The sequence below is a fragment of the Vitis vinifera genome, chromosome 18 (genome assembly GCF_030704535.1).
Source record: "Vitis vinifera cultivar Pinot Noir 40024 chromosome 18, ASM3070453v1".
Taxonomy (NCBI): domain Eukaryota; kingdom Viridiplantae; phylum Streptophyta; class Magnoliopsida; order Vitales; family Vitaceae; genus Vitis; species Vitis vinifera.
The window spans coordinates 32297403-32323131 of record NC_081822.1 but is presented as its reverse complement, the minus strand read 5'-3'; the positions used below and the strand labels follow the sequence as shown (position 1 = coordinate 32323131).

The window sequence follows — 25729 nt, the reverse complement described above, 5'->3', positions numbered from 1 at the left end:
CAATAACCGAAGTCTGAAATGCTTGGGCTTGACGATTCTGGGGGCGAATACGACATTCTTTGATAATGTGACCTTTCTTCTTGCTGCAATAAGAACAAAACTTCTTAGGGCAAGTGGCAGCAATATGCCCATATTCCTTGCAGCAAAAACACTGCAAGTTTTTAGAATGCATAGGTGGTCCGCGTCCTTGGGCAGCATAAGCTACAGTTGTCGTCCCGAAACTGCCATGAGATTGCTCCAAAATAGCTTGAGTACTAAGGCGTTGCTCTTCGCGAAGTAACTCACCAAAACAAATATCAAGAGAGGGAACAGGAGATCTATTTAGTAAAGAGGAGTGAACAGATTCATATTCCGGACGTAGTTTCATAAGAAACTGATCACGCCGGGTAGTCGCGTGAATAGCCTGAATAGTTGAGAGAGCGGCAATAGGAACATCCGCTGTAACCAAATCAGCATATTCATGCCAAAGAGTCAGAAATGCCGAGTAGTAGTCCTGGATGGAAAGACTACCATGTTGAAACATGGCAATCGCATGTTCTAATTGAAAGCGATGAGCATCGTTATCCTGATGATAAACTTTCTTCAAATAAGCCCACATAGATTGAGCGGAGCGATGGGGCCGCAAGTGGGTGACAATATGAGGCTCCACTGAACCAAGAAGCCAAGACATGATGCGTGCATCAATCACATGATTATTATTCCATAGCATGATAACTGATCTAGTTATATGTTTTATTAGATAATATTATCTTTGCTTAATTCAAATATATAGATGGATGATTTATAACTTTATTGCATGACTGATTGGTGCATGACTATCTTTTTCCTATTTGGTGCATGATTGTTTGTCTATGTTTTATTTTCTTTCTTTAAATGATAGGTTTTTCGGATGCACCAAGACCTTTCACTATGCACATTAGATCGTCTTTGAGTGATCGAGAGTTGTGAGATGCGCTAACTAGTAGGAGGGCCTTCACCATAGGAAACCGCCTGGGTTGTGATGAAGTGCATGTGTGGAGGTGATGACTACCTTGCATGGAAACATCCTGTAGACCCTCTATTTTGTAATTTTAGCACATGCTCTATTAGGTGCTCTTTCAGTCCTCTACAACAACTCTCTGGTGACCCATTGCTACTCTTATTGCCTATCTTCTTCGAGCCATCTTGGAGACTTTGGTTAAAGAATTTATCTGGCCCTCCAATTGTGACCCTTGGCAGCCTCAAATTAGCCTTAGGATTTTCCTTCCTTGTTTAGGATAACATACTTAGACATGTTTAAGTACACTCTTTAGACACATTTAGACATTTCTTAGGTTCACCTTGACCCATTTAGATTCTTCTAGGCCCAATTTAACCACAATTAGGTGACCTTTTAAGCATTCTTTGAGTGACTTGTATGGTTTGCATAGTTGCATGACTCGTATGACTTGTTTGTGCTTCATTTATTTATTTATTTATTATTTGTTAGTTTTATTCAATTTATAAAATTACATGAGTTAAATAATTATCTTCATCTCATTTTCGCTTGTCTATTTATGAATCTATTTTCATAGAGAATTGTTTGAGTCAATAATTCATTCTAGATATGCATGTGATCTATATTTTTAATTTCTTTTAAAATTACATATTTTGGATTTTTTCTTCTTCGTTACGCCTTTTTATGTTTTGCATGAGTTTCTACGTACTCCCTATTGGGGAAGGAGGATATTCATACCATTTTTAGGCTCAAAAGAATAAATCCGGGCTAATATTGGAAAGACAGATACACAGATTGAGATTGACTTTGAAGAGGGTATTTTAGCAATATATGAAAACTCACACGGCTGCAATTTGGGAAGAGATTCTTATAGTACATGTAAGGAAAGTCTGCACCATGCGTTCATAAGGAAGGAGGCCACCACGGATCATGAAGCAAAAAGGGAAGAAAAGGATTTCTTTGACAAGGATCATGCATATGATTTAACACAACTGCTGCCAAGAAATCGGGAGGCCACATGGCGCAGGGAGGCAGAGAGAAGAAAAGCTTGAGACAAAAAACAGAGAAGAGGGGGAGAGGAAAAAGCCTCCACAAGGTTGGAGAGACAACTAAAGAAAACCAGGAGGGGGAGGAGTATAAGGGACTTTTTTGAGGGAGTAAGCCGAACTGTGAAGGAGCAGAGAAGAGGTGAGGCTGTGCTGACTTGTGGATTTTTTGGAGAAGATGGATCCCACTAGAAGCCAAGCGTGAGCAAGGTTTGAGTAGAGTTTTCCCAGGTATGGTTCTTGTCATTTACTATGCTCTCATTCACATTCTGTTCTTCTTTATTCTCTTGCTAATTCCTAGACATTGTTTGTATTGGTATGGACATCACGATCACTTGTTTGTTTGCTGAATCTGATTGCTTGTAAGCTTGCTCTGTTTTAGTCCTATTCTTGGATTTTTTCTTTTTCCCTCTGTAAGCAGCCGGATTCATTCTTGAGTCTGGTACTTGGTGATCATTTATCTGCTTCCATGCCTGTCTCACCTGTTCATTGCCCGTTGATTCGAAACATGAAACGCGGCTTTTCTTGGTTCATTCTGTTTCTATTTTTTGTGCTCTGTTTTTGGATACCTTTCCCCATTTCCGATACTTATCTATGAGGATTCTTCCAAATACTGTAGGAGCATGGAATTAAAATTTGGAAGAACGAGATGGAAAGAAAATGCAGGGAATACAGTGATTTCATATCTAGCAAGAGCAGAGATGGTTCAAGTTTTGCTGGAAGTTATTCATCCTTTATATCACAGCAACTATCAGCATATTCAGGAATACGGAGGTTTTGGCTCTCCATCCTCATCTTTGGAAAACAGTCCATCAGAAAGTAAATAGTTGTCTGATGAAGTTCAAAATGGCTCAGATAAACCTCCCATTAGTATTCTTCAGATCATAACAAACATCATCTCCATTGGCACGGGGATCTCTGCTGGATGTGTCTTTAGTTCACCTAATCCTGCAAACAAGCTGTGGTAGTTTCTCGGTTCAGGCTAAAGGCTTTATTGTGGAGTCCCCATACAGGAATAAGGCTCCTAATTGAAATGGATGTGTTTTCCAGTAGACGGCAATGCTTCCCATTCAACAAAAGCAATTTGTTCTTTAGAAAATTTACATGGTTCTGAAGAGCATACCATTCTGAGTGTTGAGGATGGGTTGGAAGTGACTAGTGGTCAGGTTGGCATGCCGCTAATGGCAATGAAGCCCCATAGAAACTGGGAGATCAGTCTTCACAGCATTGACACCATTATAGAGAGCAGTCTTCAGTCTCATATGGTTTTAGAGGGGAAATATTTGGTGCTTTTTTTTGTATGCAGTTGCTAAGGCCTTCACAGGATAAAGCTGATATACTTATGTTTCCCTTGAAAGCTGATCTGATAGGAAAATTACATATGATGATGATATAAAGCCTATTTCAGTATCTCTTGAATCTTTTGGACCAAGGGCACCCTTGCTCAACCAGCAATGAGAGTACCTCCCACTCAGCAGATGCCACATGTAGAACAGCCAATTCCTCCACAAGTTAGCCATCCTTCTGAACCTTCATGTGGACAACCCTATGGCTATCCCTCTTCTGGTCAAATTCAAGATTACCTTGCTGTTGGTTCTCTTCTTCACATGTATGACCACCTTGGTGCTTCTCCATTACTTTATTGAACAAAGTAGACAGATGGGATGAGGTTATGAAGATTATTCAGCGTGTCTAGAAACTCATGAGAAATAAGTGTGGGTTCAGAAGTCAAGTTCAGAAGCAGCAGACGGTAATGCCAAGAGAATAGACCAAGCAAAGAGCCACCTGCCAGGCCAAGATGGAATCTGTCCTTCAATCTGATTCTGTTCAACACTGAAAGAGATGATTGATTATGATAAACCATTGAATTTACCTGGCAAAAACCCCATGCAAATAATTGAAACTCAAAGAGGCGATTTCTAATGGCAGGATTGCACTAGAAACTCCATCTCAAGAACCTTCAAACAACCACTTCAGAAAGGGCAGTAAAGCAGACACTGAAATCCATAGAAGCTTTTATGAGGCCGCACTTCCTATTGATGATTTAGTAGACCGGACTGCTGAGGTCCTCAACTCTTTTAAGACTTGGTGCAGTGATGTACATGGGGGTGTTGACTGAGCAGCTTGCATTCCATACATATGCTACAGTTGGGGATTTTCTTAACTCTACCTTCGGCAATGCAACTTGTAAAAAACCTGGATCAGACTAACAGCCTTGTACGTAAAAAAGAGATCATCTCAAAAACCATGGATGGGTTTATGGATTAACGACAGCTCTGGTATCAATTCTGGAGGTCCTGTTACAACATCTTTACAAAATTCTTCATTTGGTAAGATGAATTCAGAAGTGTTCTAAGAGAATCAGTCAGAATCCAGGTGCAAATAAAGAAGAATGAGTTATTCTGCTTTTTCTTTAGAAATTGAATCAAATACTGGGTCGGAGCTTAAGGTGAAACTGCAGAAAGATCATCTCAGGCAGGAGGTTATCATGAACTTGTATGGCTATTCTAAAGGAAGAACTAAGACCAATCTCGCTGAAACTAGTGGTAGTTCCCCAGATCATGCAGGTGATGATAATCTTAATGGGCAGCAAGCTTTGGAACATGGGGAAATAGAAGGAGTCGAATCAACTCAAAGCAGAGCTTGTTTCTCTGAAGTTCGACAATGGCTGGTTCCAGTAATTCTGCACTAAAGCTGGGTCAAAGACTTGCATCCTGTGGTGAATCCGTTTCACTTGCTTCTTAAAGCAAAAACCACAATTTGAAGACTCTGCAATCTGGTTAGAAAATTGGATCCCTTCAGAGTCAACTTGCCATCCAAATTTTAAAGGTTCAGAATTTCTAGTTATTTGAGGTGAAATTAAGAATCAGTCTTGTTCATTCCCCAGCAAAGACATAGGTCAGAATAATCCAGTAGATGCTTCAATCCTAGATTCTGAGTGGGGCAAATTGTGATGAAAGATTGATCGACGCATCTAATGATGAATTTTTTTTTAATTTTTTTTTTGTGTGAACAGAATTTAGTGGCCTCTAAAATACCAGAAACCACAGAAGAGTCTAAACCAACTGCTGGAATAGCACTTCCACACATTTCAGTAAGGCCATTTGCCTGCTACTTCATCTCGGAAAACTGCTGGGTGTGGAATTAAGAATTCTGATCTTCCAGATTTAAAATGCTAGAAGTACAGAAAATACCCAGCTTTGCAAACTGTGCTGTTTCCCACCTACGGCACTTGCTTTAGACACTACCTTAGGCCTCCATGTGATTCCAGATCTGCATATTAAAAGGACATTGAGGTGGATTTCTCACTTATGCTTCATAGTTCAGCGCAAAGATCTGAAAAGGCCTGACGAAGACGAACTTCCCATGAATTACCAAAAAATAGACTTGACTCAATGATAAGAAGAGAGGTGAAAGAGAAACGGTGGCTAAAGAGGCAGTCCAGATCAGTAATGGACCAGAAAGTGGGATGCTCCTGATGAGGTTTACCTTGGAGTTGCCAAACCGAGTTCTGCAGCATTTCATTCTGTCACAGTCAATAAGGGACAGTCTGGAATTCATGAAACTGTTCCCAATAGCTCAGTCTCAAAACATTCCTCTCATTGAATTTCTAACTCTTCCAATAACTGTCAGTGGTGAGGGTGATGGGTCGACTACTGAGGCTACAGAGAATGAGCTGAATACTGTCAGGTCTTTCATGGATCATAATTATGAAAATGATACCAAAAATGCAAGATTAGTGCCTGAGCCTGCTGAGAATCTGATCTAGGAAATTGCAGTTCTGAGGCTGGAAGTGTCCGTCCGGGACAATATCTCCTCTCATTGCAGCTGAGAAGCAGAGGATGCTGCAGGAGAATTCTACAGGCTTCGAGTTGTGGATGGGGTCATCTTTGAGCCACTCAGGGGTGCACATGCAGATCTGTCTTGAACTCTTTCCAGTGTATTGAAGCATTGTCTGTTATAGATAATTTTTTGAAGCTGAAATATAAAGACTGTAAAAATTCCAAAGCTCTCAATAAGGCCGCCCCTGTGAATCTTGCATATCATGCCTATGGTACACCTTGGTCAATCATTGTACTGTGTTAACAACCAGAATTCGGATTTCCAATGCGCCTGAAGAGAGAAGGATATGGTTCTATGAAGCACAAAAAATTTGATTTCTATGTGTCATTTATTCTTTTGAGCAAGAGTTACATCCAAGGAAGATAGAAAAACTACAGATGAAATAGAACCTCTAGATTGCAGAGTGGTTATCAAACTCCAGGATTCTGCAGTAGCAGAGGTCTTTGGGCAGTCTCCTCAGCCTTTCATCAACTTCAATTGCAGCAACAATTTCCTCATGCACAGAAAAACTTGTCAGACTAAAATGCTTGGAAAAAGACTTGAAATTTTGATTTGGGCACCAAAGAGAGCAAAGCGCAGTTAAGGATCCAGCATCAGCAATGCAATTCCAGTCTCAAGTGCACTCGCAGGCTCTTCTCCGTGTGGTCACCTCGGTGCACACCTCCTCCTCTGTTTGCTTCTTTGATTGGGAATTCATTGTTTTAAATTGAATTTTCAAATCCTTTTTCAACTAAACATTTCCAGCTTTGAAAAATCCATCTTTAAATCCCTTCTAGATAATAAAACCCAGATTTTAGTAAATTTGCTGTCATTTTCCTTCTGCCATGCATTTTCACTATTTTCTTTAATTTTCAACTATTTTCTTGATTTTCTCGATTTTCAACAAGCATGAATAAATTCCATGGTTCCAAATAATGGAACTTAGAGAATCAACTCATGCAAAATTAATTGGGCCATGGTGAGAGCCCGACATCCATGATATCTTCTTTGATATTGATTTAAATGAGGAGATTGTTTGATATTTGATTGATTTTGATTCCTCTCTATGATATATATGAGATTGTTTATACCTATTGTTGAGCTAACCTTGTTTCCCATTGAAGCGCTTAGCTGGCTACCCAGGTACGCTCTCTACCACCTACTTTCTAGAATTCTATGAATGCATGTTATTATGAGCTACATCTATGTTAGATTTTATTCTTGAGTGCCTAGATGTTTGTCTAATTTGTTCTGACGAAATGCATGTTGTGTGTCATATTCCTGAGCTAACTTTGATGTCTTATGATAGCGCTTGAGAAGCAGTCCAAGTACACACCCTAACCCTCCTTTATGATTGTGATTTGATTTCTTATTTGACATGCTAGTTTTGAAATTACCTTAGCCTACCTAGGTATCCATAATCAATTGATTAATTACCACATTTTCCTCGACTTAGCTAGTAGAGACCTTTTTAGGGCTTAAAGGGGTGCTACCTCTAAAGGTACCTTCCCAATAGGTAACATGATCCCCAGACCAAGACTCAGGTTTTTCAAGACATGCTTTTCCAAAACTATGGAGTCACTTTTCTAGGGTTTTCTTTCTTGTTTTATTTTCCCCTTTTTAAAATAAAATAAAATAAGTGGTCACTTCGAATTTTCCAAAATTAACTTTTTCACCATTAGAAAGCGAGTCTCATCGACGAGTGGGGACGTACATGAAAAATGTACACACCCTATTAGCTCGGAGGCGTGTAGAGGGTTGCGTATCACTAGAGGGTTCGATCGCTTCTGCTAGGGATTCCTTTAACCCACCCACTTATTTTTTAGAGCCACCTTGTCCTTATAGGTTGTGCTTAGATCCTTTTATTAGGACTTTCTATCCTACACATGGGTGCATCTGAGGGCCTTCAGAGGTCACTCTAATCATAATTAGGATCCAATACTCCCTCCATTTGGTTTCTTTCTAGAATGTTTAGAGTTTAGTGGTTTTTTGAGTTTTAGTGGACCACTTTGTCGTGCTACATTGGTTTTTTGCCTCTTGTTTGGATCATAGTACTTTTTTTATGCTTCCCTTGTGTTGTATCTTATTCAATTCTCTCCTTCTTGAGTTAACATTCTTCGGTTTGTTTTCACTCTGCTTGATACTTTAGGATATGCTCATTGATCATGATCACCTTTTTACATCCTACACCTATCATAGGCCTGATTCTTTATCCTTTGATTGATTCACTTGATTCTATTTTTAAACTGATGCTTATCATTTTCATTATAGAAAGGTAAAAGCCTTGTTTTCACATTCACACCTTTTTTTAGGGTTTCGCCTTGATCACATTATCATTTTCTTTATGGAGCTTGGGTTGAAAGTGAATCAAATGTCTTGTTATAGATAGGGTATTGGTCCCATGATAGTGTTGTTCTTCACACCTCACTCATTTTTTAGATTATTGATAGAAATTCTTTAGTCACATTTTTAGCCATCTCACAGTAGACACCCTTATGGCACTAGAGTCTCTATCATACATCTAGATTTTGATTATCATCATAGGATCACACATCATGTGTTGTGTTAGACTTTTAGACTTAAGCCATCTTTTCACTTGCATATTGTGATCTTGAGATCTGACCCATCATGGAGGACATTAAGCTTTTTGTTTTGCAAAATTAAATTACTAAATGATCCTCTTTAATTCCTTTAGGCAATTTTACCTTAATCTAGACTTCCCAAATTTAATTTTTGATGCCTAAAATATTAAGAAACAATTTCTAAAATGAGAGATAATTTTTTTTCTTGTACCCACTGCACAAGTGCTCTTCTGGAGCTGTGAGATATTTACTTTTTTTTTTAATATGTTATAAATGTGATATTGCCCTATGATTATTTTTCATTTTAAATAGACATATCAAGCTAGTTTTATGAATTTTTGTATGATTTTAGGATATCTCTAAATTAATTAAAAAAAATCAATTGTTGAATACCTTAAGAAAATGCCTTGTTTTGGACCTAGTATCATCATTATGAAATCTGGTGCTAAATGAGAGCTAGTTAATTAATTTGATCACTTGAATGATAAACTAGACATATAGGAGATGTTCTCTAGAAATTTTCATGATAAAACTTGACTTCTAGATGTTTGTTTTAGTTGTAGAGTCCTCTATTCTGATCATTTGTTGATTTTTCTGTCGAACAACCCACTTGTGAATAAATTTGATATTAGTTGGAATATAATTAATTAATTTGACATTTTGGACAGTGATCTGGATATGTTAAAGATGTTACCTAATTTTTATTTTGATGAGATAACACTTCTTGATATTTATTTGGAGTTCATTTTGTGAATCAATATTCTACCTTGTTATGCTTTTGATAATTTGGTCACTTTTGAACATGCCTGTGAACCTTCTTTGATTTGAAACGTGCTAAGTATATAAATATAGGTTTAGTTTTTTATTCCTCTTTAAACTCATTATGATTATTTGTGAATTAACCTTATTTTTATGAAAACGCTTTTAAATTCTATCAAGGTACGCTTCCTTCCTTTACCTCTTTGTGTGCATTAACATCTATGCTTATTTTCTATGATTGGTTAGCTTCGCTCTGTTTGATCTTTGTGTTGATGACCTTGCTTAATGATCTTGAGTAGAAAGCAAATTGTATATGTTGTGACATTGTTGCTTGTGAAGTAATCTTCTTGTTTTATGAAGGCGCTTAACAAACCATAAAGGTATGTTCTTCACTTTCTATGATTATTTCTTATTGAGAGTGTATGTTTTAACATATACTTTGATCCATGGTATCCACTGATTTACCCATTAATTTCCATAATTGCGTCAACTTACTTAGTAGAGACCTAGCTTTCAGTGCTTAGAGGGGTGCTATGGTTCTTCGCTGTACCTTCCCAATAAGTAACCTGACCCTTGGACCCAACTTGATTTTCATAGACCTATCTTTTCTTTCAAGAGTCATATTTAGGGTTTTTCTTTCTTATTTTGTTTACCCTTTAAAAAATAAAACAAAAATAAGTGGCGACTCCATTATTTAAAAAATGATTTTTTCACACATCGAGTGGGAATGCATGTGAAAATGCGGGATCGCATTTGGCCTATGTGTACATATCCTTACTTCACTCAAAACCTAGAAAAGTTGAACTTCAGTTGAATCTCCCATATTGATGGCCTAGTGTGCACACAAACAGAGCATATTTAAAACAACTTGTTGCTCAAGGGCTTGGCTCATTGAGTTTTGTTCTAATGTTTCAATTATTTGTGGTTTTTTTTCAGTAACAAACAACAAAAATCAGTGTTTGAATTAATTTTAAGGTCAAATTTGGTCCTAACCATTATGCATTGTTGAATGTTATCTTAAAATAGATCTAAATAGAATGTGTTATGTGGATCTAGGTTGGAGGTCAAACAAGCAGCAGAGGGAACCCAAGAAGTCCCAGGACTAGGTTAAGCTCGTGTTTATGGCATAGATGAAGTGTGGGGACTGCTTCAATCTGGCAGCTGAATTAGATCTGTTGGATCCACTAATGCTAAAGAGCTCATCAGCTGCTCTCACTGGTAATTTTCTGCCCTCTGAATAATTTATTTATATAGAGTCAGCTAACCATGGATTTCTTCTGGTCAACAAATTAGATAATGTGTTATATACATCCATGAACATGCATAACCAAAATCAGGGCAGTTCATTAGTTTTGTGGTTCACAGTATGTTAAAACTATATTTGATAATATTAGAGGTTGGCCAAAATATCCCTTTTATTGTGGTAATGATCAAATAATCTTGTTGAGAGAGTGACTGTAAAGGGGGAGAATTTAGTGAACTGAGCTTTTTATGCATGTGTTAGCCTTTTGATGTGGGTTCTTCTCATGTCTGAGTGGCTTGGCTCAATAAGAAATTATTGAAATCAGGTTTACCTTGGCCACAATTTTGGGTAATTATGAAAAGCTGCTCCTGAATCTAGGAAGGCAATAGTTTTAATGATAAATTCATTGTTAATCACAATTGTTAGAGAAACATTCCATTTTTTAAATATGACCCTGTTTATAGCATTGATGTATGAGTCTTATAATTCTTCATTAACCTTTGAGGATTCTGGAATATCTTGATTCTTATTACTTAAGATCTTATTAATTAGATCTTGGAGGTTTGTTACATCTCTGTTGGTGTAATGTCTTAATTCTTGGACTCTTAACTTATAGTGTCTTATTTATTCTTGAAGATCTTTAAGTTTGCCAATTTGTTCACTTGTCATAGCAAGGGACTAACTATTTAATTAGAGATGGTTCTTTGTGAGAGAAGAAAAAGAAAAAAGATAGTGAATAATCATGGAAGAAATTCAGACATAATTTGGTTAAATATTTCTGTTGGGCATGACACTTTGTGTTCTCCTGTCCAAGAGGCTTAACTGCAGCAACACATATTGTGCACCTCCTTTAGGTTCTTCTACTGTCAAGAAAATGCATATTTTGCTCAAATTTATTGTTTCTTACATAACTTGGCTGCAGCAAAACGTAATGAAGAAATTGTGAGGTTTCTCATTCAACATGGAGCCAACACTAACTGCATAGGTGATCGACTAGATAATCCCTTCAAAGTGAAAGCTCTGGTTGCTTGCTGCTCATTTGTTCAGTTCCCATGTGTTGCAGATAATTTTTGAAAATTCACCTCTTTTTGAGGCTGTCAAGGCTGGGCATGATAGCATTGCTTTGCTTCTCATCAAGCATGGCTCAACCTTGAATTTGGAAGATGCTGGATGGTACCTTTGTAAGGCTGTAATGGATAGCAACATTGATTTATTAAAGCGTTTGTTGGAGAATGGAGGTAACCCAAACTCAAGGAACTATGACCTACAAACACCTCTACATTTTGCAGCAGCAGAAGGTTTGCACCTTGTGGCAAATATCTTGATCAAACTTGGAGCAGATGTTCTATCCAAAGACAGGTATTTTTATTCCCTCCTATAATGGGCTCTGTTTGTCTTAAATCCTACATTTTAGAATTTATTCTGATGATTTGGAAATGAGGGGAGATCGAAATTCTAAAGACTACTTGTTGGGAGAATTGGCAATTAAAATTGAGAAGAGATGGTGCAGTTTACCAACATTCCATCAAATGACAGTTGACATTGTTTAAATGTGTGGGTTCTACCATTTGCTATCTAAATGCATTCATACATTTAGTAGTGCTCAGTTTAGCAATGTTTTACTACTTATTATTCATGATAGAATTAATGAACCACACTAGAGCTTAGGAATAAGCAGAGAGAAAGATAATTAATAAAGAATGAAAATAATAGAGAAAGAGTCCCAAATGGAATCTTAAATTCTAACAAATGTAATGTAATGGATGATAAAACATTCATATTTGTTGAGAGATGGGGCTATTTTTTTTTAAGGACTTGAAGCCTCCTAAGTTACTCCTTAATGCCATGTAGCTCCCCATCTTGAAACTATCTTGTGAAACCTGGGTTCCATACAACCTGCCTGCCGACGACCTCCCAAGCATTCACCATCCAAAACTCTTTATTAGAAGCAAAAGAGGAAAGGGAGAGAAAAGACTCCTTTAAAGGAGCATCTCCACACCAAACATCATACAAAAATTTCATTTTTCTTCCATTGCCTACAACTTGTTCTTGCCTTAAAGGCTTCCAAACCTCCTCTTATCGCCTTCCACAAGCCAACACCAAGGCCCCTCCCTTCCTGCAAAAGAGCACCATCCTCTAGGTTCTCCCCCAAACTTTCCCACTATAACCAATTTCCAAAGTAACCCCCTCTCCAAAACAAATCTTCAATGCCATTTTCCAAGGAAGGCTTTATTGAGAAAGGACAAGATGTTAATACCACCTAGCCCTCCCAATTTATTATTTTTGTAAATGGAACACCAATTGACTAGGTGAGGTCTTTTCTTAAGGGTTCCTCCCCCTATGAGAAGTCTTATTAAATTTTTTTCCAATCTTAAAGCCACCACTTTAGGAATGACAAGAAACTACAAAATATATAGGCTAGCTACAAAGAATACTTTTAAATAAAGCGAGTCTACCATCCTTTGATAGATGTTGTCCTTTTCAAAGGGCAAACCTTTTATCGAACGTCTCATCAATTACATCCCACACAAATGGTGACTTGAATAGAGCACCCAAAGGCAAGCCTAAATAAGTAGTTGGAAGCTTTCTTACTTTGCAACCCATCAAAGAGGCAAACTCCTCAACATTGGCACCTCCCCTACAAGAATCATTTCGCTTTTATCCAAATTAATTTTCAACCTTGAAAAGGCTTCAAACCAAAATAGAACTTAACTCAAGTAAATCAATTGGTTTGAGCAAGGCCTACAAAAGAGCTGGGTATCATCTGTAGATAGGAGGTGAGAAATCTTCACTTCCTCTCTTTTTTTGCCTCTTACCTTAAAGCCTGAAATGAAATGTCCCTACCTTTTTAAAAAGAATATTAAGGATCTTGATCACTAACACAAACAAATAAAGGGATAGAGGATTCCCTTGCCTTAATCTCCTTGAGCTTTGAAAGAAATAGAAGGTGATTCATTAACCAAGATTGAAAACCTCGTTATTGAAATGCAGACCCACTTCCACCCAAAACCTATTTTCTGCAACACCGCCAAGATAAAGTTCCAGTTTTTTATCCTTTTGCAAGCTATGCTAGAAAGTTTTTGAAAAATTTTCTCTTGAATTTGAGATTCAAATTTTAGTCGAATTCGGGGTCACCAGGATTATAGGAGATTTCACTAAAGAACCTTTTGGATCCTAGTGGTGGAAATTCTGACTTTGATAAGAAGGACTTATCTTTTTCTTTAGTATCTCTCGCGAAGCTTAAAGAAAATAAAAGATTTGGTTAACAATTTTTAAAAATATGTTTTTAAATCTGGCAACTTGAATATTTTTAATTTATTTTTTATATTTTAAAAAAATAAAAATTTATATGTAATATTCTATTTTCAATTATTTGTATTATTTCTCTGTTATTTTTAAAAGTAACTCTAAAAAAAATAATAAAAAATAATTAAAATATATTCTTAAAAAACACATTAATTTCTATGTTTTTAAAGAAAGACAATGGAAAGGACAAGTGGTGGAGGGGTGATTTGTTGTATGTTATCTTCCATTCTTTATTTGTCCAAACCGTTTCAAAGGAGATGTGGGTGATAGATATTTGAAATTCATCAATTTAAGAGGATGGTTGGCTCCTTACTTCTCTAAGGCTTTTAATTATTGGGAGGTCGAACGTGTGGGGGTGGCTACTTTTGAGACTTTAAGAGAAGAGGGTACATAGGGATTTGGAAGAAATGGTGCTTTGAATAAAGTCAAAGAGTGGAAGGTTTTTTGTTAAAAATCTTGCACTATGATTTAGAGTCGAGTGATTTAGTCCTTTTTCCGATGAGCTTCATTTGGAGTTCCTTTGTGCCACCTAAGCTGAGAGTCTTTGCTTGGGAGGCGATGAGGGGAAAAACCTTAACTTTAGATTAGGTTTAAAGGAGAGGGTAGCCTTTAGCAAACATATATTTCTTTTGCCAAAACAAAGAAAAATCCATTGACTACATCCTTGTTCACTGTGTTAAGATAAGGTTTCTATAAGAATTGCTTTTACTCTCTTTGGTGTGTTTTGGGTTCTTTCCTCTTCGGTTAAACTCTTCTTAGTTGGCATGGTTCTTTCCTAGGCAAAAAACACAAAAGGACTTGGAAGCTACCCCCTTATGTATTTTTTAGATGGTTTGAAAGGAAAAGAATAGAATTGTTTTTTATAATGAGATGCTTTTGAACCAAAGGCTGAAACACTCTTTTGTTTGAAAATTGTGGTCATGGACTAAGAGTATTTATAGATGAGGATCTTTTGTCTTGAATCGATTCTATTAATTGGTTGGGCTCTAAATGAGGATGAGTATTGTTTTTTGTAGTCCTTTTTTTTTAGTTGTGCTTTTTTGGGCGACTAATGTATGCTTCCTATAAACTTTGGATGTTATTTTGACGCTTCCTTTTTATATATACTCTTTTATTTCACCTATCAAATATATATGAAAGATAATTCAGTCTATGGGATATGTATCTTTGTAACATGTGAGAGGGGCCCATAAATTGCAACATAAATGCATAACCATATAAGCCACCTATACCATCAAGATGTCTTGACATGTTATAATGCTAAACCTTTATATTACCTAAACAGTCTCTCCCTACCCCTATTCTAGTGTTAGTGTTGGGATAAAAGTACATCATGTGTATATGTCAGATATTGTATGCTATGGTCAAAATTATGGCTGTGAAAATTTGTTATATTTGGTATCCTTGAAGAAGATGTCATATTTTTCAACCTCTGACAATTTGCCATTAGGATCATAAATCTATGTTTGTTTGGATGTGTGTGACTTTCATTTTTGAGGTTTTTTCTTGAATTATTCAAATGAACTTGCCATATAGCTTGTCATATTTTTCAACCTCTGACAATTTGCCATTAGGATCATAAATCTGTGTTTGTTTGGATGTGTGTGACTTTCATTTTTGAGGTTCTTTCTTGAATTATTCAAATGAACTTGCCATATAGCTTGCAGAATTTTCTAAGTTGATTAGAGTAATTTTGTACTAAAAGTGAACAATGCATGTGAACCTGACCCATGTTCATTTGTAAATTATATGATATGTTCTGGTGTCTCTGTCAAACATGGCCACAAGGTTCTGGACCCAATGTCTCTGGAAAAAGGATGAGTTCTGGACATGTCACCAAATCTTTCATACAAATAACAACACACATTTTAATCATTATACAAAAAATGTGAGCACATAAAGGTTCATGATAGGTAGATTGGTCGAAACTACATAAATTGTGGGATACTATATTTGGATATAAAGGTGAAGTTATTTATGAGTAATGATAAAGTTTGTTAATATCCTAATAGTAGATGCATTTATGTTTAAAAAGAGGGCCATACATTCTGATTTTGGTGTCAATTTCAAGCCTGGTCGAGTTTAGAACATGATATTGCAGTATTTGTTAACCAAACCGTGCACACACATATGCACAACGTCCACGGAATGAACGCTCAAGAATTCACTCATCAAAAGAACAAGAAGTGTTATAATGGTGAAGCTCTAAAAAATAAAAAAACCACCTCTCAATTGCGGCCACTCTCTCTGAAAAACAAAGCACTAAAACATAAAAGAGTTAAATAGATAATATGGGAAAACTCGTCATTCATTACATAAAAAAAAAAAAATTCCCCAGGGGTATTGCCCCCTTTAAGCTCAACCCCCGGCATCCTGAGCGGAAACACAATAAAGCTAATTCAGGCTTTATAATCTGACAGTATATTGCAATTTTAGTGAAATACCAGAGTGTAAGTGAAAGAAGTCAGTTGAAATCTGAAATCAAATGAAATGTCTAGACTTCTCTGTTTGTTGAAATTTAAAACACTGATGAATTTGAAAACCTTTACCATTTTAGCGTTCTTAATTTCTCATATAGGAATGTTATATTTTGAAACATGGGTGGGAGGGATTTGCTCATGTTTCACTCCATTGTTGGAACCAGAACTTGACACCAATCCCCTACTCTTATGTTGATCCTTTACTCTTATGTTGATCCTTTGTCTGAAATTCTGAGTGTTATGTCTGGCTTGGTTGCTGCAAGGCCGCAATTACCTCCCCATCAGATTCCAAATGCTGGCTTGATTTGAACCAGAAAACCATTTTTAGCAATTTAATTGATAAGATTTATTGTGATTCAGGGTTCTTGGAAGCTCTCAGGTTGGTAAAAGCTGTCATTCAGAAAAAGCCCTTTCAACTGATGAGATGGCTCCAGCTTCTCAATTGGGAGGGAGAAATGATTGAAGAACAATGTGGGGACATTCCTTCAGTAGGATTTGAAAATTCGTGCTCTATATTTAATCAACACAAAGACAAGGCAAAAGTTGCTTTCATGCACATTAAGTCAAAATTCTGTTGTGAGGTGGTATTTGAGCATGTAATAGACAGCTATGGGATGGTGCTTGAGAAGTACAAGAAGACCAGAAAGCAATATATGAATGGGATGCTTTCACAGCACTGTAAAGGACAATAGATGTGAAGATCGTTGTCTTGGATTACCTCTTTATTTTATATCATTCTTCATTTTTCTGTCTTTTCAGGTAGGCAGTCTTTGTGGGCAGGATACAACCGGTTGTATTCAGCGTGATGAGACCTGCCATGAGTCACCCAAGGCTGCAACTCCGAAAGGGCAGCAAGTGCTGAAGCAAAGGTTCAGTTCTCTAAGGTATTCCCTTCCCTCAAATAAAAGTGGGGACCTAAATGTTTTTAAAGCTTCATTTGTAGGTTTCTCTTCATCCACACCATTATGTGAGACCATATGTCTCATGAAACCAATAAAAAAGATATCAAACGCATATGCAGAACAATTTGAAGCAAAATATTTCCATCCGAAATATTATTATATATGCTAGTACATTGTTGTATCTATTGATTAGGAATACAGGACATGCATGAATAAATGCTTCCATAGGGAAAGCTTGTGAGGTTCTAAGGTTGGGGGTGTTTGGGAGTTGGAGTTGGATGAGTCTTGACTCCATGATAATCGATGTGGTAAACATTCTCTTCTGAATTCTCACTGCTGCTTCTGTGTTGTACAGCAATGGAATCTTCTTGCATTGTAGATCTCTTCATTTCTTCATCAACATCCTGCATTTATCAGACAACAAGACTCAGGAGTTCTCAAATTATGAGTTCAATAACAGGTCAAGCTCAGGTCTGTTGCTGAGGAAAGGTAGGAAAAGAGAAGCACTTGAAACTTTGAATCTTAAACCTCTCACTTTTTACATCTCAGGCAAAAAAAACCTTTAGAGTAGAGGCTCATACAGTTATATCACTGGGTTGAGTTAGGTTTTCTCATTCTTCCTTTTGGGAGGAAACTGAAACAACATAAAATGTGAGATTCAAAAGCTTTTGTCTTTCCTTTCCCCCCCGCTTTTCTTTGCAAACAATGGTTTGTAAGTAAAAAAAATGGCCAAAAAAGGCCTAGAGGGTAGTGATTTGAAGAAGTGATAATTGGGATGTGGGGAGGGTTAGAGAATGAGCTACCTGGATCTTCTGGTATTCATGCTTTGGGTTGGAGAATGACATGCTCAATTCTCTCACGTGTCTCCTTCCTGGAAGAAAATTCAAAGAAGCAATAGAAAAATGTTGGTAGAAGACATAGGAAGCAGTTGCAAGGACACAGAACAAAAGAATATGTGAAAATTTCATTATCATATAGATAAAATGAAAGCAATATGTTGTGGGGAAAGAAAAGGAGGGTGAAGGGCTAATAAATGGATGAGAATGGAAGAGGGAGAGTGAATTATTGATCGACGAGTTGGGAAAACATGTCTCAGCCCGTGCCTATGATTCTGATGTCAATATAAAATGAGAGAGACCCAGGAAGATTCTGTCCCTACACCCTTCTATCTCTCCTTTGGCTTCTGTTTGGGGGCAAGTAAAACAGAACAAACGGGTTCACATGTGTGTTCCATGCCAAACAAAACCGCTCATGGTTCATGCAATAATCCATGTCTTGTCATCTTCAATAAGGACCTGGACGTTATTATGCCATCCTTGTTGTTCTCTTGTCACACCCTTTGGCTCATTCTCTCACTCAATTTGTAGTTGCTGCACGCTGTATTTTCTTCTTTTCTTCTCCTAGATCTATTCCCATAGCTTGCAAAGTGGCTTTCTAGATTTCATCATGCATAATGAATTATTATGTTGGGAAGCAGATGTAAATTTGGGGATGGATTTTAGAAATTGTACTTCATCACACTTGTGATTGAGGAGTGGAGGAATTTTTTTACCTAGTGTTAGGATAACACCACAAGCTTACTGGTAACCATTCCTTTCCTCCCAAAGTTAGTGGTAGAGAAAACTCCTAGGGATTTTTAAGGGACAATGTAGATGATCAAAATCAGAGCCAAAAGATTTTGCAGACTGTATCCTATCTGGGATTTTTGTTGTTGTCTTTTAGAGCTGTACCCTCTTGATACAGTGTCTTCTTGTAGAAAAGTGAAAACTCACCCAAGAAAGTTGTGTCAATTTGATATTCATTTCACCCTGGTGAATAATTTTGACTGGCTGTAGATGAGCAGAAGAGGTGGAAAGGTTTAAGTTGCTAGCAGTGAGAATGGCAGACAGAGTCAGCAGTGGTGCATGAGAAAGAGAGAATCACATGATGTTTTTGTTCAAGTGTACTTAGCTAATCGCCAAGGATGTCTACCTACCTACAAGGACTAAGAGGCTGAAACTGGTGGGGAATCCTCTATAGCCCACTACTCCTTCTGAAATAGGCATAAGCAGAAAGCCATTCAAGTACAGTCCTACGTCTAGAATAGGTCCCATTTTTTTTATTAATTCTTGACCTTTCCCAGGCCATGCATTTTTTTGTTGAGTTTTTGGAAAAAGTAAATCTTTTATATGTGTGGTAGGAATAGAGTGATGTTCAAAATAATTGTAAAAAAAAAAAAGAAGTAGTATTTTTGGATCATGTGAAAAGAATTTTTTTTTTTAAAGCAAGATTAAAAAATTACACCTGGAAATTTGAAAATCAATGTGTACCATTAATTCTCCTAGAGATTTAGCCTTATTGAGTAACTAAAAACAGATTTTGAGAATTGTTATAAAATGTTTCATAAAATAAAAGCCTTTTAAAGAACTTAAAATGGTTTTAATCTATTTTTAATATTTTTAAATATATTTAAAAAATAATTTTTATATATAATATTTTATTTTTAATCATATCTGTATAATTATTTATTAAAATAACTTTTAAAAAACAATTAAAAACAACGGAAACATGTTTTCTGAAAATATCTTAACAAAAAATAGTTTTCCATAGGATCTTTAACTCCTTCAAAATAATTGTCCTATTGTTTGAAAATTTACAATATAATAAATATTTAAATATATTTTATCTAATCCACAAAAACAAAGCTTATAAAACTAACAACATTCAAGAAACAGTATGATGACATTATAAAATGATATGCAGTCAATGTTTGAATGTCTTTTTAAAAAAATAAAAAATAAAGAATAAATTAAATTTAAATTTTTGTGTCTTGTGTGCCAAATTTTGCTGTTGATGAAGCCCCAACTTGGTGTGTGCCTTAAGCTTGTCTACAGTTCTTAAATAATGGTTTGTATAATCTCTGTACATGATAGCAATGCTGCTGTCAGGTCACCTACCAATCTGAAAAATTTATAGAAGGGAAATTCTTATGATATGAGGTGAGGTTTCTCATAAAATTTACCATCTCCTAGATCCCATTTCAAAGTAATACTAGTTAAAGCAATTTTATTCTATAATGCTTTTATTAGTAGTATTTTCATTAGAAATGTCTTCTTATATGATATTTAAATATAAAAAATAAAGGTGCTTTAATAGTATTTTTGGTAGTATATTATATAATATATATATATATATTTTTTTTATCGGTCACCTACTAAGTGATTATTTAGAAACCACTTTGTTGATGTTCTAATGCACACACTCCATGTGGACCTATATGTTCTCATCACATGTTAGATCACCGATAATGTGTCATGTATCAAATGACTCTCCATTCACATGTTTACAAGTGTCATGTCATTGCATGTGCATACTGACATGCCTTGTGTTAGGTTGGAAGACACATTTAACACAAGTGACAACTCTTATTTTAGTGGATGTTTGCCTTTGACGGATGTTGTGGGAGTTAGGAGTGCACAATCACCTTCAACTTGTGAAGGTACTTTTTAAGTGAGAATTGAGAGTAGAGGATTTACCCCCTTTTAAGTTCATAGAGATGGTTTAACGAGATTGTTAACCTAAAGCTCTACGAAGTAATATCAACTAGATATCTCATGCAAAGTTGATTTTGTCTTACTCAAAAGATGGTATCTACCTTACCGTTCATATGGGTGGTGTTGACATACACCCTCTCATTCCATAAAAGGTGAGAGATGTCTTGTCCAAGTTTATATCAACTCATGACTTCTACTATTAGTCTCCACACTCTCACGTGGATGTCCCATTTAGAGCATGGTACCCTAATCTATTGCACCTACTCGAGTCAGGAGTAGGGCTTGGGAAGTCCTATATGGACTTGGTGCATCTTAATGGTGAGTTGACCTTCCCACCATTTAGGATTTTGGTTTGATGGTTGAAATTGGAGGTTTGTTGAACTGGGATACAATCATGCCTATACCAAACATATTTCAATTGATTTGGGAGGAGGGGGACATAATGCCACTACAAGACCATGACCATCTAATGTCATGTTGCACTGCAAACATAATGATATTGGTGTAAAAATTGGTTGATAAGAGTACAAGATTCATCCTAGGCCTTTATATAAAAAAGACCAAAGGTTCATTTGTAAAAGAAGAAAAAAAGGATGATTAAGATGGCTCTTTATCTAGGATTCCTAAGCACATCTCCAAGGTCTCTTTCAAGTGCTCTTTGGTGCTCCATCCCCGATAAGGGATCATTGCATCATTGCTACTTGCTCTCCCTACTCTAAACTCAATCCACTCACTTACCCTTGTCTCATCTTCTATCTCACTAAAACCTACCATTCTTATACTTAAAGTGATTTTTTAGATTTTTAAAACTTTATCAAACACCTAATTTTTATAAGAAATTACTTTTAAACATTAGAAAAATCTTCTAACTCTTTAAAAATCACTTCCAAATGGGTTTTTAAAAGTCCTAATATAGTCAATGATATTTACAAAAGTGTATGTCCTAAAAATATTCAAACCTACATCATTTGAATACTACTAATCATTTAAATATTAAGAAATCTTTTTTATTTTCTTAAAATTACTTCCAAACAGACCCTTAGAATCCTTAGTATGGTTGTTGACTTCAAAAATTCCTAATATAATTGTTGACTTTTACAAAAGTGTATGTTCTAAATATATTCAAACCTACCTCATTTGAAAATCGCTCATTTTATATATATATACTTAAGGCTAACTTGAAAATATTTATTAGGAAAATATGAATACCAAAATAAATAAAATTACAAAAAAATATTTATTTAGAAATTATAAAATCCAAAATTGAAAGAAGGAATTTAGGAAGGAGAAGAAAGGTTATAAATAAGGAAAAAGCAACTTTAGAAAGTTTTTACTTGTTTTCAATTTTCTAATTTAATTTTTTTTTAGCTAATAATAACTAACAAAGTTTTCAACAAATATTAATGCTATGAGATAAAATGACCAAGTAGTAGATAGATTAATTAAAGACATTTTATTGGTAGGGGAGTGAATGTTAAGCTATTATTAAACATCCAAAATTATTATTATTATTTTTAATTTGATGTGATAGTATAATTAACAAAATAAAAGGGAATTCAAAAAGCTTTTCCACCTCAAAGGGGTGGATGATACTTCCTAGTTCCTAGAAGTATTCCAACCCTCCACCTTCATCATTTTCTTCACAAAATTAAATGGTTCGATCACTTATTATAACCTCATTATAACACAAGTAGGCTTGATGTACATGCAACTCATGTGAATTGGTGGGTAATAGTGTATTTTTTCTATATCGAAATTTGATTTTAATTATTTGATAAAAATTATAAAAAAAAATATTTCGTCTATTTTATAATTGTGTTTGAATATATTTTAGTTAAAATCATATTTATTTTGTTAGAGAGAAGATAAGGTATCATGTAAATTACATTAATTGGTTGTTTAAAAAGAATATATCAAATATTAGATGGATCTCAATTTTATTCATCTTTTTTAAGGGAAGCAATATTTAATATCATAATTTAATGATATATTATCTATATCTAAATGAAAATTAATTCTTACAATAAATTACTAATTTATTTATTCATTTTCTACCTTTATTCTTATTAATATTTAACTTTGCTTAGAATTGAAATAAAGTCTTATAATAATTAAATAACTTTGTTATTTATTTTGATTAATTCAAATATAATTTTTTTCTTTTATTTTAATTTGATATGAAGTAGAAATCTCATATGAATAAGATTATTATGTTAAATAACGAATTCTATTTAATTAATAGTTTCTTTCTTTTTTTTTTCTTTGAAATTTTAGGAGAAATTATGTGTACTTATTTATTAAATAATAAAAAAATTGTTAGGTATGATTATATTAGTTACTATTGATTTTTTTTAAAAAAAAAATACAAGATTTGTTGGGCATTCCTCTTGTAAGACACATTCTCTCTCTTTCACTTGCAGACATTTCCAACCTTGATAGACAAGCTTATCCTCCTCTTCACTTGTCAGAGTTTCCAACGTTGATAGCCAACAACTAACATCCTTATCCTCCAAAACTCGTTGATGACCCACATGGGTCATGCCCTTATCTTCCCAAACCCTATTGTTATTAGGTAATTTTCCATTAAGTGGGAATATTTCCACTTCTGTTTTTTCTATTTGGTTCCCTAAAAAATGTGGGGAGAAAAGTTGTTGAAATTTTCAACCTCAAAACTAATCCCTAATCATGTTTTTCATATGGAAAACCCCTTATTTTTTTGGCTTTTCATTTTCGACATTTTTTTTTTCCTGTTTGGTTCCTTATAAAATGCAAGGAAAAAAGTTATTGAAATTTGAAACCCTAAACCAAATCTCTAATCATGGTTTTCATATGGGAGATCCTTGATTTTTTCCATCTTTAATTTTGAGTGAGTTTTTGTAGTTTCCTCTCTATTCTTCTATAATTATGATTGATTGAACTAAGTTTTTTTTTTCTTTCTTTTTTTATTGTTTGTTAGATTGATTGGGATTGGCCAAGGAAAATAGACTTTAATTTCTTCATAAATGATGTAAAAAATATGGGTTATCTACCATCCCTTCCACTGATAATGGTTATATTTTTTAAAAAAAAACTTTTATTATATCGTATATAATGTCTTTAACATTTATCGTGCATCAACAAAATGAGAAAAATGTAAAAAAAAAAAAACCAAGAAAAGAGAAGAATAACCGTAAGAATTCGCCTTGCCATGCATCATAGAAAAGGAATGACAATTTGGTAAATGTTAAAAAAAAATAAGGATAAAAACATATGAAAAGTTACAACAAAATCATCTCGATTTTTATAATATAAAAAATAGAAACAAAATGTTATGAAGACAAACTAAGCAATCCTATGGTTTACATCCAAAATGAAATGCATTAGGAGTTCTTCCTTTTTTTTTCCACAAAATTTAGCAATTTATGAGACAAATGACAAGTATTGAAGTAAAAATAAATAAATAAATAAGGATTGAGAGATGCAAACGATGCATTTATAGTGATTCGATAATTGCTTATGTCCACTTCCTAGTACTTTAACCTAAGATTAGGTTCCTCCATAATATGAAGATTTTCTTCAACCATGTGAAATGAAAGTTTGGTATATTTTGGTTTTGATGATAACAAAATAAAATTTGGAACTAATAACTTATTCTAAGTGTATTTAGGCAATATGATTTTAAAGTAATAGTCACAAGCACAAATCAAGTCAAAGAATAATTAAAAAGAAGTGGATTTCAAATAGAAGATCAATCATAGTTGTGAAAGGCACACCTAAAGCGCACCTAGGCTCAAGGCGTCATGACACCATGCTGTGATGCCTTGCTTGACCCAAGGCGTTGCCCATAGAAGGAAGTGTTGATTAGGTGCACAATGCGCTCACTTTCAACCAAACATGAAGCCCTCAAAGGTGCATTTTCTTCTTTTTATTCTTCTTCTCTCTCCTTCTCCACTGCAAGTGAGTTACAGAGGCAGGATTAGGGTTTTTTTTTGGTTTTGTTGCCTTCAAAATGCAGCGTTTTGGGTTGCTTTTTTAAAAAAAGAATCGAAGCCAAAATGCTGCATTTTGAAGGTAACAAAACCAAAAAAAAAAAAAAACCTATCTACTCAATCTCTCTTTCTCTCTCATTCACGTGTGAGCCTAAACCGAAGAAGAAGAAAGCCTAAACTGAAGAAGAAGAAGAAGAAGAAGAAGAAGAAGAAGAAGAAGAAGAAGAAGAAGAAGAAGAAGAAGAAGAAGAAGAAGAAGAAAGGAAAAATAGAAAATTATATATGTAAAATAAGGTGTGTCTCACTTTACTAAAGCTCACGCCTTAGGTGCGCCTTGCTCCTTAGGCTCCAAGAGCACTTTGCGTCTTGAGCTTTTAAAAATTATGGGACCAATCAAGACCTTTCGATAGGATCTTTTTATAAGGTTGTTGGTGCACCAGGTTCACGTTGCATTACATTTTTTTTAAGCACCTAAAGCCTAAATCAGTTTTATTCTTTTATAAATTGGATAAAAAAAATTCTAAATGAAAATCACCTTTTTAATATTATTCATAGTTAAACAAGTTTTCAAAATAACAAAGAGTTATCTAGTTGGGTTTCTCTAAAGATTTCTTATTAAAGATGTAAAAGTTGCAAAAATTATAGAGTTCATTTATGCATCTTTGAATAATTTTTATAAAAATTTATATTGATTGTTTCAATTATAAAACCTCATGTGTTGACATGCGATTTCATTAAAAAAGGTTTGTTAATCATAAGTTTCATACTAAAACAATTTAAGCCTTAAATGTCATTTGTGATGGGAACTTCGAATTACTTTGTTTCCTATCCTTGGATTGTATAAGGAGCATGCAATCTACCCTAGGCTTCTCTAGAAAGCAATTTAAGTGGAAACATGACTTCAAAAACCATTTAGATTAACAAAATTAGAGAATAAGCAACTCATATTTAGATTTGGATGTTTTCAAATCAATTGCAGTCCATAGAAATTGTTGAAGAAGAATCTAAATCCGTAGAAGATGTTGTAGATCTTGTCTATCTACTAGTCTTCCAACTAATCTCTCCTCATACGTAGCTAGGCACAAGAAAAATGTGAACTTTTCTCTCTAAAG

The 25729-nt window shown here is 35.0% G+C and overlaps 1 long non-coding RNA gene across 1 annotated transcript; it reads right to left on the bottom strand.

Moving 5' to 3' along the window:
- Nucleotides 1-17240: 17240 nt before the first annotated feature.
- Nucleotides 17241-18683, bottom strand: LOC109121678 (uncharacterized). Its single transcript, XR_002028907.2, has 2 exons — nt 17920-18683; nt 17241-17520 (listed from the first exon to the last, which is right to left on the bottom strand). It is a non-coding gene; the product is annotated as an uncharacterized LOC109121678 (long non-coding RNA).
- Between the last annotated feature and the right edge of the window lie 7046 nt (nt 18684-25729).